Genomic DNA, 18306 nt, shown 5'->3' on the forward strand with positions numbered 1-18306 from the left:
GAAATTATAAAGACTGTGTTCTCTGACCACAATGGAATCAAGCTATTAATTAATAACAGAAAGATAACAGGAAAATCTCCAAACACTTGGGAATTAAAAAACACTAATATAAATAACCCTAAATAATCCATGGATCAAAGAGGAAGTTTCAAGATAAATTAAAAAATACTTTCAACTGAATGAAAACAAAAATACAACATGACAAAATTTGTGGGACACTCCTAAAGCAGTGCCGAGAGTGAAATTTATAGCACTAAATACATGATTATAAAAGAGGATAGGTCTCAAATCAATCATCTAATCCCCCACTTCAAAACTTATAAGAATAGAACTAATAAATTGGGCTCCCCTGGTGGCGCAGTGGTTGATAGTCCGCCTGCCGATGCAGGGGACACGGGTTCGTGCCCTGGTCCGGGAAGATCCCACATGCCGTGGAGCGGCTGGGCCTGTGAGCCATGGCCATTGAGCCTGCACGTCCAGAGCCTGTGCTCCACAATGGGAGAGGCCACAACAGTGAGAGGCCCGCATATCACACACACACACACAAAAATAGAACTAATAAATAAATTCAGTAAAGTCACAGGATACAAAATAAATATACAGAAATCTGTGGCATTTCTATACACTAATAACAAACTATCAGAGAAATTAAGAAAAAAATCCCATTCACAATTGTATCAAAAAGAATAAAATACCTAGGAATAAATTTAACCAACGAGAGGAAAGACCTTACAGAGAAAACCATAAGACACTGAGGAAAGAAATCAAAGAAGACAGAAATAAATAGAAAGATATTCCATGTTCATGGATTGGAAGAATTAATATTGTTATAATTTTCATATTCCACAAAGCAATCTTCAGATTCAATGCAATTTCTATCATAATTCCAATGGCATATGTCACAGAACTAGAACAAATAATTTTAAAATTTGTAAGGAACCACCAAAGATCCCAAATAGCCAAAATACCCTGGAGAAAGAGGAATAAAGCTGAAGGTATCAGGCTCCCTGATTTCAAACTATACTATAAAGCTATAGTAATCAAAACAGTATGGTACTGGCACAGAAACAAACACACAGATCAATGGAACAGAATTGACAGCTCAGAAATAAACCCACATACATATGACCAACTAAATTATGACAAAGGAGCAAAGATCATATAATGGGGAAAAGAATAATCTCTTCAATAAATAGTGTCAGGAAAACTGGACAGCCACATGCAAAAGAATGAAGTTAGATCACTATCTTACACTATATACAAAAGTTAACTCAAGGGTTTCCCTGGTGGCGCAGTGGCTGGGAGTCCGCCTGCCGATGCAGGGGACACGGGTTCGTGCCCCGGTCCGGGAAGATCCCACATGCCGCGGAGCGGCTGGGCCCGTGAGCCATGGCCGTTGAGCCTGCGCGTCCGGAGCCTGTGCTCTGCAATGGGAGAGGCCACGGCAGTGAGAGGCCCGCGTACCACAAAAAAAAAAAAAAAAAAAAGTTAACTCAAAATGGATTAGAGACTTCAATGTAAGACCTAAAATCATAAAATTTATATTGAGGGCAAAGGAATTAGAAGAGCTAAAATAGTTTTGAAAAGAAGAATAAAGTGGGAGAATTCAGTCCACTCTATTTCAAGACTTATTATATAGTTATACTAATAAAGACTATGGTATTGGTGGAGGAATAGACACATAGATCAATGGGACAGAACAGAGAACCCCCAAATTAATCCCCACAAATGTACCCAACTGATTTTTGACAAAGGTGCAAAAGCAATTCAATGGAGGAAAGATAGCTTTTCAATAAATGGTGCTGGAACAATTGGACATAGGCAAAAAAATTAACTTTGACCTAAGTCTTCACCTTAGACAGAAAATTAACACAATCTCAATCACAGGCTTAAAAGCAAAAAATAAATCTACCAACTCAGGAAAAAAATAGGAGAAGCTCTTGGGGATCTAGGGCTAGGCAGAGTTCTTAGACTCAACGCCAAAAATATGATCCATAAAAGAAAAATTAAATTAGATCGTATCAAAATATAAAAATTTTGCTCTGTGAAAGACTCTCTTCAGAGGATGAAAAGACAAGCGACAGACTGGAAGAAAAAAATTGCAAACCACATATCTGACAAAAGACTAGTATTTAGAAAATATTTTTAAATTCTCAAAATTCAGCAGTTAAAAAAATCAAACAAATCCAAGTAGAAAATGGGCAAAAACTATGAAGAGACATTTCACAGAAAAGAATATACAGATGGCATCATTTGCCAAGAGAGAACTGCAAATTAAACTATGATGATATCACTAATACACATATCAGAATGGATAAAAATGTTTAAAAAGTGAAACACCAAATGCTGGTGAGAATGCAGAGAATGGGGATCACTCATTCATTTCTGGTGGAAATGTAAAATGGTCACTCTGGAAAATAGATTGACAGTTTAAAAAAACAAAACAAAACCGAAACATACAACCCAGCAATTGCACTCCTGAGCATTTATCCCAGAGAAATAAAGGCTTATGTCCACACAAAAACCTGTACATGAATGTTTATAGCAACTTTATTTGTAATAGCCCCAAATGGGAAATAACCCAGATGCTCCTCAATGAGTGAATTGTTAAACAAACAATTAAATCCATATCGTGGAACGTTTCTCAGTAATGAAAGGAACAAACTATTGATACAACAACCTGAATGAATCTCTAAAGCATTATGCTGAGTGAAAAAAAGCCAATCCCCAAACGTTACATACTTTATTATTCCATTTATATAACATTCCTAAAATAACAAAGTTATAGAAATGGGGAACAGATTAATTACTGCCAGGGGTTAAGGAGTGGATAAAGACAGAAGAGAAATCAGTACAGCTATAAAAGGCAACCTGAAGGATCCTTTGGTGACATTTTCTGTATCTTGACTGAATCTATGTCAATATTCTGATTGTAATGTTGTACTATAGTTTTCCAGGATGTTACCATTAAGAGAAACTTAGGTAAAGGGTACATGGGATCTCTCTGTATTATTTCTTACTGTTGCATGTGAATTTGCAATTATCTCAAACTAAAAAGTTTATTTAAAACAAGGGCTTCCCTGGTGGCGCAGTGGTTGAGAGTCCGCCTGCTGATGCAGGGGACACGGGTTCATGCCCCAGTCTGGGAAGATCCCACATGCCGCGGAGCGGCTGCGCCCGTGAGCCATGGCTGCTGAGCCTGTGTGTCCAGAGCCTGTGCTCCGCAACGGGAGAGGCCACAACAGTGAGAGGCCCGCGTACCGCAAAAAAAAAAAAAAAAAAAAAAAAAAAAAAAAAAGTCAATTTCATTTATAATAGTACCCCAAAAACCCATAAAATGCTTAAGAATAAACTTAATGAAAGGCAGGGAAGACTTTTACACTGAAAACTACCAAATGTTACTTAGAGAAATTAAAGAAGACCTAAATAAATAAAGGAATATATCATGTTCATGGATAAGAAGACTTAATATTGTTAAGATATCAATTCATCTGAACTTGATTCATAAATTCAATGCAACCCCAACCATAATACAAGCTGATTCTAAAATGTATACAGGGACTTCCTTGGTGGCGCAGTGGTTAAGAATCTGCCTGCTAATGTAGGGGACACGGCTTCGAGCCCTGGTCCGGGAAGATCCCACATGCCGCAGAGCAACTAAGCCCGTGTGCCACAACTACTGAGCCTGCGCTCTAGAGCCTGCAAGCCACTACTACTGAAGCCCGCAAACCTAGATCCCATGCTCCGCAACAAGAGAAGCCACCGCAGTGAGAAGCCCGCACACCACAATGAAGAGTAACCCCTGTTGAGGCAACTAGAGAAAGCCCGCACGCAGCAACGAAGACCCAACGCAGCCAAAAATAAATAAACAAATAAATAAATTTAAAAATCAAATAAAATGTATACAGAAATTCAAAGAAACAGAATAGCCAAAACAATTTTGGAAAAAACCCAACAATATCTGAAAATCAATTTCAAGTCTTACTGTAAAACTCATATAATCAAGACAATGTACCATTAGTGCTAAAATGGACACATAGATTAATGGAACATAATAGTATGTCCAAAAGTGGATCCACATATATGGTCAATTGACTTCTGAAAAAGGTGCCTGTGTAATTCAATGGAAAGAGAGAATATTGATGGAAATGTTCTGCATCTTGATTGTGGTGGTGGTGGTTATGTGGATATATAAGTTTGTCAAAACCCATTGTACACTTCAAGTGGATGGAACTGATTGAATGTAAATCATTGTATGTAAATGAGCATGGGCCCCAACCTCACATCATATAGAAAAATTAATTTGAAATGGATCATAGACCTAAATGTAAATGCCAAACTATAAAACTTCTAGGAAAAAAAATGACAGGAGGAAATCTTTACAACTTCGGTGCAGGCAGATATTTTGAGATATAGAAATCCCTAATCATAAAAGAAAAAAATGGATAAATTTGACTTTCCCAAAATAAACCTTTCTCCTCTTAAATCAGTGATTTGTAATCCTGGCAGCACATGTGAATCATCTGGAGAGTGTCAAAATAAAACACCTATTCCATATTAGTTGAATCATAATATTTTCTTGAGAAACAATGATTTAAAGTATGTCTTTGACTCTATTTTCAAAACATAAGCACAAACATATCTCATGTACAGCTTATGTTTCCTTACATCTCTAACATATGATATACTTTTCTATTTGTATATGAATGTATAAATGGAGAGAGTATATTGCATATACATAAATTAATTTATTCAACTTGCATCCTTGATTATGTAGTAGGGTCTGTGTTAGATGCATGGTTACACAAAGAACTCAGACAATCCCCGACCAGAATTACATGGGAGTCAGAATTATAGGTGGGATAAAAGTTGTGTGAATATATGGAGTAAAGTGGGGACACAAAGGGACAGATTCTACCTGGTGTGGGTGCCAAGGAGAGGAGTCAGAAGAAGGGCTTTCATCTGAATCACTTCTTGAAAGATGATTAGGTGTGGTCAGCTGTCCTGAGACACCTAGAGTGACCACACCCTTCACATGCACTTCTGTGCATATAGAGGCAGCATATATACTTTTCAATATTCCAAGTAGCCATGTCTACCTTGTAGTTGGGAGCTTAAGGGAAAAAAATCCACTGTACCTTCAAATCAGTTCTATCTCTTATCTCAGGAGGTCCTGGGAGGGAAGAAGAACCTTTTCCAACTGCCTTCCTTGTACCCTCTATTCTCTTTTCCCAGCCAGTGAGCACCAACAGTCAGGGATTTTCCAACTCTAGTGAAGTCAGGACAGAATTTTTGATAAATGGCCATTTAAGCTTTTTTAATACTAATGTGTTAGTTTTCTTTTTTAAAGATTTATTTATTACTTATTTATTTACTTTATTATTATTATTTTTCGCCGCATCAGGTCTTAGTTGCGGAATGTGGGATCTTTGTTGAGGCATGCGGGATCTTTCGTTGCAGCACATGGGCTCTTTGTTGTGGCGCTCAGGCTTCTCTCTAGTTGGCAGCAGGTTTTCTCTTCTCTAGTTGTGGCACGCAGCTCCAGGGAGCGTGGGTCTGTAGTTGTGGTGTGCAGGTTACAGAGCGCTTGGGCTCTGTAGTTTGTGGCATGCAGGATCTAGTTGAGACGTACAAGCTCAGTAGTTGTGGCACACGGGCTTACTTGTCCCGTGGCATGTGGGATCTTATTTCCCTGACCAGGGATCGAACCCGTGTCTCCTGCATTGCAAGGTGGATTCTTTACTGCTGGACCACCAGAGAAGTCCCAAGTAAGTTCTTTATTAACCTTTTCCTCTGAGTTCTAGCTCTTATCCTCTGACTTGCTTCCTACAAGCTTAAGTCAAACTCATTAGCCAGGTTAGTTGGAATATACTGTTTCATACTATGTGTCCTTTTTTTTTTTTTTTTTTTTGCTTTTAGAGAATAGGACTCTGTTATACAACTTCTCCAACTCCACAGAAATACAGATAGCCAAAAGGGGGCTTATTTACTTTTTGTGTTGCTATCAGCATATTTGGGAAAATATTCCATAGATAAACTGAATTCAGGACATTGGGGCATTTGATGGGAGGGAACTATCTATAAAAAGAGTAATTTTGTACAAATAGCAACTGTGAAGGGAAAAAGATGATATCCATGGATACTGATTCATAACCCCAGGGTAAGATATATATCTGTTTATCCACTGAATCAAACAAATAAATAAACATACATGTGTTACAAAGCTCCTTCTTGCTCTCTGTGCCTGAGGAGAAGGGAGGCCTGTGATCCCTTTCTGTAGACTCCCAGTCACTCCTGAGAAACACACCCACATCATGTTTACATATCACAGCCTTCTCACTACTTCACCAAATGCCTCCTGGCCTTTGCTCAGTGAGCCAGTCGGGCTCCCAGAAAATCCCTCATTCTTTCCCAACTGTGCCTCCCCAGACAGATGTTCTATATCAAGAACACCAAGTCCTGCCCTGAGGTCTTAGCCAGCAAAAACTGACGAGTGGCCCTTGCCTTTGGGAGATGATGTAATGCGTTGTGGAGATGCATGCTACAATCTCCCCACAAAGGCGGAAGACGGCGTGGACTCACAGGGGGCAGGGGCAGGGGAATTGGGTGGGCCATCCCTCTCTCTTATGACAAATGGCTACAGTATGTAAGCCAGCCTGGGAGAACGTCTCTTATCCCAGGCAACTCCAAGAGTGGATTCCACAGCTCTTTGGCTAACAATCTAGTTCCCAATACCTTCTGCTCGCAGGACATTCTTCTTAGGATAATGCTGCAGGGTGAGCCAGTGTCCTCTGCTGTGTTCAGCAGTGCTCCCAGCATGGTCCCACCATCTGTGCAGAAGCAAGGTCTCCCATGTCTACGGGGTCCTCTGGTAAGTTGAAAGATGTGTGAGAACCCAGTGGTCCAGGGGAAAATGCTCTGAGCAGCAAAAAGTCCCAAAGCCAAGCATAAAGTCCCTCTACACCCAATGTGTTAAAATGGATGCTCTCATGCCTTGGGTCCCTTAGGACAAGGAAAAGATCCTTAAATTGCAAACTGCCTGCTCAGTGTTAGGTACTTAATTTATTATCTCATTTACTTACACAGCCATCCTGTGAGGTATTCAGAACACCATTTCACAGACAAGGAAATGAAAACACAGAGAAGTGGAGTCCTTCAGCCAGTAAGGGGCAAGGCCTCCATCCCAGCTCAGATCTGCCTCTCAACCATAATTTACTACCTTGTTAGAATTGTTACCTGTAACTGAGCTCCTCCCCTTCTCCTCCCTGGACCACCTATCCCCCTGCGTTTTATTGTTTTTTTGTTGTTGTTTTTTTTTTTTAACGCGGGCCTCTCACTGTTGTGGCCTCTCCCATTGCGGAGCACAGGCTCCGGACGTGCAGGCTCAGCGTCCATGGCTCACGGGCCCAGCCGCTCCGCGGCACGTGGGATCCCCCCGGACCGGGGCACGAACCCGTGTCCCCTGCATCAGCAGGCGGACTCTCAACACTGCGCCACCAGGGAAGCCCCCCGCCCAGCATTGTTTTACCAGATGCCTGACTTCTCTGTTTCTAGTCTGCCCACCATCCCATTCATCATTTTTCAGGTTTTCCCTGAGTAATCTTTATCAAAACCAATGCAGATCACACCACTCCCTGTTAAAAACCTCAGCTGCCCCTCCTGGGTACGGCACCCAAAGCCCTTGGTGAGCTGACCCCAGTTTGCCCGTCCACAGCCATGTCTGCCACGTCCCACTGCACTGCCCATGCCCTGGTCCATTTCCAGTTCTCTAAATGCACCTTATGTTTTCTTCATGCCACTTCATGGGCTGCAAAGCTCTTCCTCCTCCTCTCAACCCGAGAAATATCCTCCAGCCATCCACCACCACACCGTCACCAACACCACCTTCCTCCCCTACCATCAAGGTCCACTTTTCATCATCTTATCTGTGACGTCTTCCTGAACTCACATGGAACAGCCACTGCTTCAAATTCCCTCAACACAGCATATTTATTGGACGTATTAAGCTTAGTTGTTCAGTAAGTTTTTTTCCTTCTAAGCTTACAATTTCTATCTGTTAGAGATTTTGATTAATTTATTCCCAATTCCTAGCATAGAGCCAGATACATAGACAAATTAATAGTGACAAACAAATGAGAGAAAACAGTCAATGCTCGTGGACTGAGTTATCAGGTTAAATGGAGGTTAGAAACACTGTTTAAGAATTCTGAGAGTGTGCAATTTATTTTAAAATTATTTATGTTCATGAACATTGCATTTGTGAAAAGTGTTGTGCCTAGAAGAGGTCAATTTCAGTAAAATGGAAATACACTTCTCTAAAACACCTCATTTCATCTCAGTTCCAGATGAATGAAGACATTATTTTAAACAATAATGTGCAATTAAAAAAAAACTCTAGGCCCTGTTCCACAGCATTGGTTCATAGGTGATCTCTAAATAACTAGAAAGATAGAGTTTACATACATATATATAAATTCTATGTATACCTTTTTGGTGGTCATCTCAATCAGCAATGTGGATTTATTGGGATTGTCCCACGATGGAGTCAGGCAGGCTGAAGGACACATGACCTGGGCTGACTGGCTCTTTGATGTCCACCTGCACATTGTGGCTTATGGCTCAGTTTCCTCTCCTATAGAAAGGACACAACATTGCTTACCACACAGGATGGTATTAAAGCAACACAATTAAAACCCTTGGGAGTAAGATCCCATTAAATTTGAATATGGACAGGATCTCAGGTGAAGTTACCTTCATACTATTCATAAAAGAAAAGGTTTAGAAAATCAAGAACCATATAAACCACATTGATGGGAGGAGGAGTGTGAAAATATCTAAACAAATAAACTGTCTTTAAACCACATCAAACATTAGAAAAGCATTTATTTGCATGTAGATGAATGATATGACTGCCTCTACCTGGAACTATTTTTCTCTTTCTCCTTTTTTCTAACTTTTACTTACACTTGATGTCATGCCCTAACTGTCACAAGTCTCCACTGACCCCTAGATTAAGTGACTCATTCCTATTATATATTCTTAGACTACCTTACGTCTTCCGTTATTTTAATTGCTTGTTTACTATCTGTCTTCCATGCCAGGCAGCAAATTCCACAGGAACAGTAGCAACGATGTCCTTAGCACTTAGCACAGTCCCTGGCACACTGCCAAAAAATATTTATTAAGTGAATGTGTGAACGAATTGGTGATACACTAATTACAAATCACAGGTTTCTCTAAGACTTTTTCTGAACAAGTCACTAAATGGAAATAACATTCACTTCTTTAACTTTCTCCCTTTCTCCTTTCTTTCTATCTTTCTTTCTTTCTTTCTTCCTTTCTAACAACTATTTATTACATGCTTACTTTACATCAGCCTCTGTAAGGTAATAAAGTAGACACATTTCTCTGCCCAAAGCAACTCATTGCAACCTGTTCATGTGCATACAGAACCCCCATAATGCTTTGCAGCACTTATCTATTAACATATTGGTCTCCACAGCTAGGCTGTAAGCATCTAGAACTCAAAGTTGGGGTCTTGTTCATCTTAAATCACCAGAATCTTGCACCATGAGTGGTACAGAGTAAGTACTTCATAACTGTACTGAGTGGTGAATATTTTAAATGATACAGTTCTTTGGAAACCAACTTGAAAAAATGAATTGTGTCCCTTAAAATACTTATATCCAGTAATTCCAATGTTGCCTAAGTAAATCATTCAAATTTAAACAAAAATATCTGTATAAAAATATTCATTATTTGTAATAACAAAAATTGGAAACCAGCTAAACGTCCATCTGTAGAGAGAAGGTTAAATAATCTATAGTATACATGTCTACATGTTGGGATATTGTGCAGGCTTTATAAATGATTCTAAGAAAGAACATAGGTAAATGATTATGAAACAATGTTAAACTAAAAAATAAGTATTAAAGTTGTATTTTAAATGCCATATTTATCTGTTGCTTTTTTTTTAATAAAGCCAGCTAGTCATAGGAAACACAATACCTGAATGAAATATACCAAAATTTCATGTGTTTAGTGAATGATCAGTGGGCATTTTGTCCTAATTTACTTATGCATAAGTAATTTCCACATTTTCTTAAATAAATATTTTCTCATTTTATAATAGAAATAATATCACTAAAGACTTCCATTTCCAGCCATTGTGGAGTAACAGGAACCAAATTTTCCCTCTCCCGTTAAACTAATACAAAGCTAGACAAAATATATGAAATGATCTTTTTAGGTGACGCACAACAGGTACCATAGAGGATAATCCCTAGACAAGATAAATATATGAGGCAATCCCTATGAATGCCCCAGCTCACTGCCTGGAGAGAATTCCCAGGTCACAGCACAGGGAGACAGAACCTACATATCACCTGAATAGCTCCCTGAGTTGAGGAAGCAGAGTTCAGAGTTTAGTTTAGCTTTCCTAGTAAAGTAACAGAGAGGAGGAAACTGCACAGAGGGAAAGAGTTTCTGAGAACTGCCAAGTTTCCCTTGAGTCTTTGAGTTCTGATCTATGCATTTGTGTAAGAAAACTGCTAATATTAAAGAAAGAAACACTGGAAAGAAGCAGATGGAAAAATTGCTAAAGCTCATACATGGTCTGGAATAGTTCATTTTCTAGATGAGAGAAAGGAGAGGAAAGATCTCCTATACCTGGGCATTTGGTAGAGTCCTTGGAAGCATATTGCCTCAGGAGTGGGCCAAATGATCTTCAGACAGAAAGTTTTTCCAAATCCACAAAATAGTGGCAAATTCTATAGCAAGCCTCAAAAGGATCAAGCCATTCCCAAGTGACTTAACTGCATTCCAGAACGAAGCATAATAATTTTTAAAGGACTACACCTTTTCCAACCTCGTGCAGCTTCACTCATTGTTATAAAATTAACAACATCTGGCATCCAATAAAAGATTACTAGGTGCAAATCAAGTAAAAGACATATAACTAGGAGATATATCAACAGAAACATACCCAAAGTGACATAGATGATAGACTTAATACACAAGAGTGTTAAAAGAGCTATTATAAATATATTCCATGGTTTCAGAAATTAGGGGAAAGTATGAGAATGATAGGATGTAAATGGAAGATATAAGACCCAGATCAATATCATAGACATGGAAAAATAAATATCTAAGATGCAAAGATATACTCAATCAAATTAAGAAATTAGACACTGCAGAAGATATGATCAGTGAAGTTGAAGACAAAGCAGTAGAACCTATCCAAAATGAAATTTAAAAGTTGGGGAAAAAAAATAAACAGAGCATCTGTTAGCTGTGAAATAACATCGAACTGCCTGATGTATATAGAATTTGAATTCCAGAAAGGTGGGGGGGTGATACAGAAAAGTAATAGTACTAAAAATTTTTCAAAAGTTTATCACTTTTTGATCTTACAAAAAACTCAGGGAAACTGTTCTGACATATGTCTGGACCACTATTCAGACTATAAGGAATAAAGAAGGCTTCTCTTCAGGGAACTTTATTTGTCCCCTCTCCCCAAACCCCACAACTTCACAACTTTTTATTGAGAAAAAACATGTTCAAACCTATAGAAAAGTTGCAAAAATAATACAATTAATGCACATCTACTCTTTACTTAAATTCACCAATTGTTGTCATTCTGCCATAGTTGCTTTCTCTCTCTTCTCCCCCCACCCCACCTTCCCTCCCTCTCTCTCTGTATATATATATATATATATATATATATATATATATATATATATATATATATATATATGGAAGTTACTGACATCATGATACATCACTCCTAGATACTGTACCTCTTCAAAAGAAAATCCTTCCTGTATATAACCATAATATAATTATCACACACAAAAAATTAAACAGTGGGGTTCCCTGGTGGCGCAGTGGTTGAGAGTCCGCCTGCCGATGCAGGGAACACGGGTTCGTGCCCCGGTGCGGGAAGATCCCACATGCCGCGGAGCAGCTGGGCCCATGAGCCATGGCCGCTGAGACTGCGCGTCCGGAGCCTGTGCTCCGCAACGGGAGAGGCCACAACAGTGAGAGGCCCGCGTACCGCAAAAAAAAAAAAAAAAAAAAAAAAAAAATTAAACATTGTTACAATATTTTTATTTAATAAACATTGCACATTCAAATTTCCCCACATTCAAGTTATCCCAGTAATGTCCTTTATAGCTGAACACTTAGTTTTCTTATCTCTTTAGTCTTATTTAATCTGGAATAAGTTCTTCAGCCTTTCTTTGTCTTTCACGACTTTAACATTTTTTGAAGAAAACAGAACAGGTGTTTTGTAGAATGTCCCTCAATTTGGATGTCTGTTTATTTCCTCACTATTAGATGCAGGTTAAATATGTTTGGCAAGAGTACTGCGTCATATTATGAGGAACATGATGTAAGTCTGTCCCATTGTTGGTGATTTTGATTATTTGGTTAAGATTATGTTTGCCAGATTTCTCCATTGTTAAGATACCATGTTCCCTTTGTAATTAGGAAATAATCCGTTTGGTGATGTTTTGAGATTCTGTGAATATCTTATTCCCCAATGTGTCAGGGGTCCACAAAACTACCTCCAGTTTTGATATTTTGCTAGGAGGACTCACCAGATTCTGCAAAAATATACCAAGCCAAATCAGCAAAGGGGGAAGGTGCATGGGGCAAAGTCCTAAGGAAAGTGATACAAGCTACCAAGGGCCTTCTCACAGCAACAAGTTGTGACAACACATGTAAAATGTTGTTACCAAGTGACACTCCTTAAAGACTCAGTGCACAAGGTTTTTATTGAAGGCTGGTCATGTAGGCACCCTCTGCATAGCATGTACCAAAATTCAAGAGTCCCAAAAGGAAAGCAGGTATTCAACACATTGTTGTAAAAACAGTGTAGGCACAGTGAGCCTCTCTTATCCATTCTGGGAATGATGGGAACCCTCCTGAAGTCCAAGTTCCCAGATGCCAGCCAAGGGCCAAGCAGGCCTTTCTAAGGATAATAATCTTAGGCCTAATGTGTTAACTCTTTTCAGCACACCCAACAAATTTTCACCCTCTGGTTCTGGCATCCACTGATGATCCTGGTTTAAGTTAATTATTACAATGGTGGTTGCAACGTGATGCTTTTCTGTCATTCTTTCTACTTTTATTAACTGGTATTCTTCTATAAAAAAGAGTTTATCTCTCCTGTCCCCACCAAATCATCCTTTTATTGTATTATTTTAATTCAATGTGTAACGATCCATTACTGTCATCATTCTTTTTTTGTGTTCAAATTGTCCCACATTTGGTCAGTGGGAGGCCCCTCAAGTTGACTCCTATGTCCTTTTGGCATATCCCAATGAGTCTATGAGGACTTCCTTACTTTCTGGCACTGCAAGATGCTGCATGTGAGCATGGAAATTTTCCTCTACCAGATCTAGAATGGTGATTTCTCTAAGTTTTTTTTTTTTTTGGTAGAAGAAAATGGTATTTAGAAACCAAAGCTTATGTGTGCTTATTGGTACTGGAGGGCCATTGATTCTAAACCCATCCAGTGGACAGAGTTAGAAAGCATGATTTTAAAAAATCATTATGTCATACTAATTCCAATTCAATAACACAGGGTTCTTCCTCCCTTTCCCTCAATTCATATTTGTATTAGACTGAATAATATAAAATTTCCTTTTGATCTGACTTACTTCACTCAGTATATCAATCTCTAGGTCCATCCATGTTGCTGCAAATGACATTATTTCATTCTTTTCTATGGCTGAGTAGTATTCCATTGTGTATGTGTACCACATCTTCTTTATCCATTCCTCTGTTGATGGACATTTCGGTTGTTTCAATCTCCTGGCTATTGTAAATAGTGCTGCAATGAACATTGGGGTGCATGTATCTTTTTGAATTATGGTTTTCTCCGGGTATATGCCCAGGAATGGGATTGTTGGGTCATATGGTAGTGCTATTCCTAGTTTTTTAAGGAGCCTCCATACTGTTCTCCATAGTGGCTGTACCAAGTTACATTCCCACCAACTATGTAGGAGGGTTCCCTTTTCTCCACACCCTCCCCAGCACTTATTGTTTGTAGATTTTTTGATGGTGAATAATGCCATTTGCAGCAACATGGATAGACCTAGAGATTGTCATACTGAGTGAAGTAAGTCAGACACAGAAAGGCAAATATCATGATATCGCTTATATGGGGAATCTAAAAAAAATGGGTACAAATGAACTTACAAAACAGAAGTAGAGTCACAGATATAAAAAACAAACTTATGGTTATCAGGGGATAAGTGGGGGAGGGATAAATTGGGAGATTGGGACTGACATATATATACACACTACTGTATATAAAATAGATAACTAATAAGAACCTGCTGTATAGCACAGGGAACTCTACTCAGTACTCTGTAATGGCCTATAAGGGAAAAGAATCTAAAAAAAAAAGAGTGAATATATGTATATGTATAACTGATTCACTTTGTTGTACACCTGAAACTAACACAACATTGTAAATCAACTATACCCCAATAAAAATCTTTAAAAATAAAAAAGAAATAAAATAAAATTTCCTTTTGGGGGGTTAAGAACTATTGAATATCAGCAATTTCAAATGGTCCAACCTAATATATCCCTTCTCCCACAGTGAAGATATTGGTTCTCCTGGGCATCAGTTTTTTGCAATTCGTCTTGTTCTATATCCATTGTCAGAGCAGTTGTTTGGATCAGTTCCTATTTTCTTCTGAATATTTTTATTATCAGATTGATATAATTAGGTTCATTTGTTTCTCTTTGTAGTCAATTTTCATATTTTCCTACCTCTATTATTTAATTTTATTTTTGAATATATAAAACATTAGCATGGTCAAAGTAAAATCATTATTTACAAGTTAGAGAAGTCTCATTCTCTTTCCTATCCCTTTTACCTCATTCCCTCTCACTGTCTGTGCTTTACAGTTTCATTAGTTTTTGGTTTATTCATTTTGTGTTTCTCTTTACAAAAAAAAAGCATATTCATATATATTTTATAACATATATAACATTATGATATATGTCACATACCATACAATTCACCCTTTAAAAATATACAATTCATTGGTTTTTAGTATAATCACAGAGATGTGCAACTCTTATCGCTATCTCACTTGAGAACATTTCTATCAGCCCAAAAGGAATCTCATGTCATTTGCAGTCATTTCTCATTTCTCCTATCCCCATCCCCTGGAAACCTCTAATATACATTCTGTCTCATATAAATGGATCGCACATGTGTGATCTTCTAGCACATGCTTCTTTCACTTAACATGATGTTTTTAAGGTTCATCCACATTGCAGTGTATATCAATACTTCACTCTTTCTTATTGCCACATAACATGGCAATATGTATGAATATACCACTTTTTGTTTATTCATCAGTTGATGACCATTTCAGATGCTTCAACTTCGGAGCTATTACAAATAATGCTATACAAGTTTCATGTACAAGTTTCTGTGCAAACATGTTTTCAATTCTCTGTGTATATATCTATGAGTGGAATTGCAAAATGGTAACTATACATGCAACTTTTTTTTTTTTTTTTTTTTTTTTGCGGTACGCAGGCCTCTCACTGTTGTGGCCTCTCCCATTGCGGAGCACAGGCTCCAGACGTGCAGGCTCAGCGGCCATGGCTCACGGGCCCAGCCGCTCTGTGGCATGTGGGATCCTCCCGGACTGGGGCACGAACCCGTGTCCCCTGCATCGGCAGGCAGACTCCCAACCACTGCACCACCAGGGAAGCCCACGTGCAACATTTTGAGGGGAAAATTTTCCAAGGTGGCTGCACCATTTTATATTACCACTAGCCAAGAATAAGAACTCCAAGTTTTCTACATCCTTATGAATATTTGCTATCATCTGTCATTTATTTTAGGCATCCTAGTGGTGTGAAATAATATCTCATTGTGGTTTTGGTTTGCATCTCCCAAATAGCTAATGATGTTGAGCATCTTTTCATGGGATTATGGTCATTTGTATATATACTTTTGGTGAAATGTCTATTCAAATCTTTTGCCCATCTTTAAATTTGGGGTATTTGTTTTTTTATTTGTATCATTTGTTGAAAAGACTGTTCTTTATGGATTATTCTTCCAATTTTTTTAAAGAGAGATTAGAGATTCTTCAATAACTGATGAAAACAGAACCAAAGAAATACAATTATTTACATCTAATGTGGTAATTTAGAAAATAAAAATGCAAGACATCCCATTAAGTTTGAATTCCAAATAAACAATTAATTTTTTAGCATCAGTATATCCCAAATATTGCATGGACACCCTTATATTAAAAATTATTTGTTGTTTATCTGAAACTCAAATATAACTGGATGTCCTGTAGTTTATCTGGCAACCCTGTGTAATGTGTCTCCATTTTATGTACCAGGCTGCTGAGGCCTGAAGAAACCAGTTATACATTGCACAGAGATAACTGGAAATGTCACCGTCATTGGAATGCTATTCCAGTATCTTGCATCATGCATCCAATGCTATGTGACCTTGAATCTGTTTGTCCCTGAATACTTGAGTTTCTCTTATGGCAAAATAGAACTCTTACTAGAGATAAGGAGAGCGAGTAATTTACATAAGGCCTCTTTACACAGTGTCATATGTTTCCTAATTAAAAAAAAAAAGAAAAACTATACTGTGATTTTGAGGGTTTTTATACTCTTTTGACAGTTTTAGAGCCAGTTCTCCTCTTCCTTCTCCTATTCTTTTTTTTTTTTTTTTTTTTTTTTTTTGCGGTACGCGGGCCTCTCACTGTTGTGGGCTCTCCCATTGTGGAGCACAGGCTCCAGGCGCGAAGGCTCAGCGGCCATGGCTCACGGGCCCAGCCGCTCTGCGGCATGTGGGATATTCCCAGACCGGGGCACGAACCCATGTCCCCTGCATCGACAGGCGGACTCTCAACCACTGCGCCACCAGGGAAGCCCCTCCTATTCTTTTTTAAAGGTAGGAAATTGAAAACTAACCAGCAGTCTTAGAGGACTGAGATGCAGTCCTGATATATTCTGTAATTGACATGTATTCTGTTCAGGAGGAAAATCTCTCTTTGTCTTTCAAATCTGGGAAGAAATTTTTTGACAAGTTGACCAACATTCCCCTTCTCTCACAAAAGAGGACACACTATCCATTAGACTCCAAGTAGACCTACATCCATGCCCTTCAGATCTGATGTGGGCTATGAACCAGATAGAAGAGGCTGCTTAGTAGACCAGGAAGCCACACTGAAGCAAGCTGTGACCCCTACGGGTTGAAACCAGAAAGGTTCCTGTGCCTACTTTGTAAAATCCATTGATTTAATACATAGCACCACTGTACATCCATGAATGTTCTACTATTTTCTCCATTAAACAGACATGTTCAAAGATTCACAAATTGCTGCGTGACTCTCTGTAACAAATCTGTTTGGTCTTTTTGGAGGGCAAAACGTAAGTGCTATAGAAATGAGACATTTATGATTTTCCTATAAAATCTTTAAATAACAACAGATCTGAATGTCCTCCTTTTTTTGATGATTTCTTAAGATTTCAGAGCAAACCTTTTATGTACAGAAAAGGTCTGAATATGTATTCTCTCTTAGCACTCGATAAAATTCTTTCTTCATAGACTTTCCCCCTAGGAAAATTTCAAGAAAAACTGATTCTTCTACAAGTTTTTACATAATCCATTCATGTAGCATTTAAGCATGATTGTGAGATGTTCATAGGTCTCAGGTCCCCCTGGAAAAATCCTGATAATGATTATAATAAAACTTAGTAAATTTTAATGAAAGGAGCCAAAGTAAAAAATAATCCCAAGAATTTAGAATTCACAGGGTTGGGACTACTTGAAATTTTTACATGAACATCCACCTAAAAAATAAACATATTGTTTCTTTGATTACTTCAAGAGCACTATGTGTGAAGAGTCAGCCTTTTAGAACTCCTTTAGAGTCTGAGATTTTTTTCAAAAGAAAAAAATTTTAGTTTCTTCTGATTAGAAACTATAAATTTTAAATATGGGTAAAGGGTAAGTTTCTCAAATGACTAATTCTAGTTTAAATTTTGAAATTGTAAGTTTAATTGCCATTGCACCTAATTTTACTTCTATTTCTTAAAACATAATGTACATTGCTCTACAAAAATTGTTTCCTGCAATGAATACATTACCAGTGAAATCATTAAGAAGCAAAAGCCTCATAGAATAGGTGTTATTATTCTCATTTTATAAGGAGACTCTGAAAAACTGTGTCATTTCCAAGGGTCCACAGCTGATATTTTAACCAAGGTCATCAGCTTTGAATTCAACTACACACAACATTA

The 18306-nt window shown here is 38.2% G+C and overlaps 1 long non-coding RNA gene across 2 annotated transcripts in view; it reads right to left on the bottom strand.

The window, feature by feature from the left end:
- LOC308626867 overlaps positions 1–18306 on the bottom strand; it is a 228055-nt gene that overhangs the window by 101118 nt on the left and 108631 nt on the right. For both annotated transcript variants that reach the window (XR_014017315.1, XR_014017316.1), the window contains exon 2: positions 8487–8632. This is a non-coding gene — a long non-coding RNA (uncharacterized lncRNA). The remainder of the gene's footprint in view (positions 1–8486; positions 8633–18306) is intronic.

This window comes from Mesoplodon bidens (genome assembly GCF_964165515.1).
Source record: "Mesoplodon bidens genome assembly, chromosome: 13".
Classification (NCBI taxonomy): Eukaryota; Metazoa; Chordata; class Mammalia; order Artiodactyla; family Ziphiidae; genus Mesoplodon; species Mesoplodon bidens.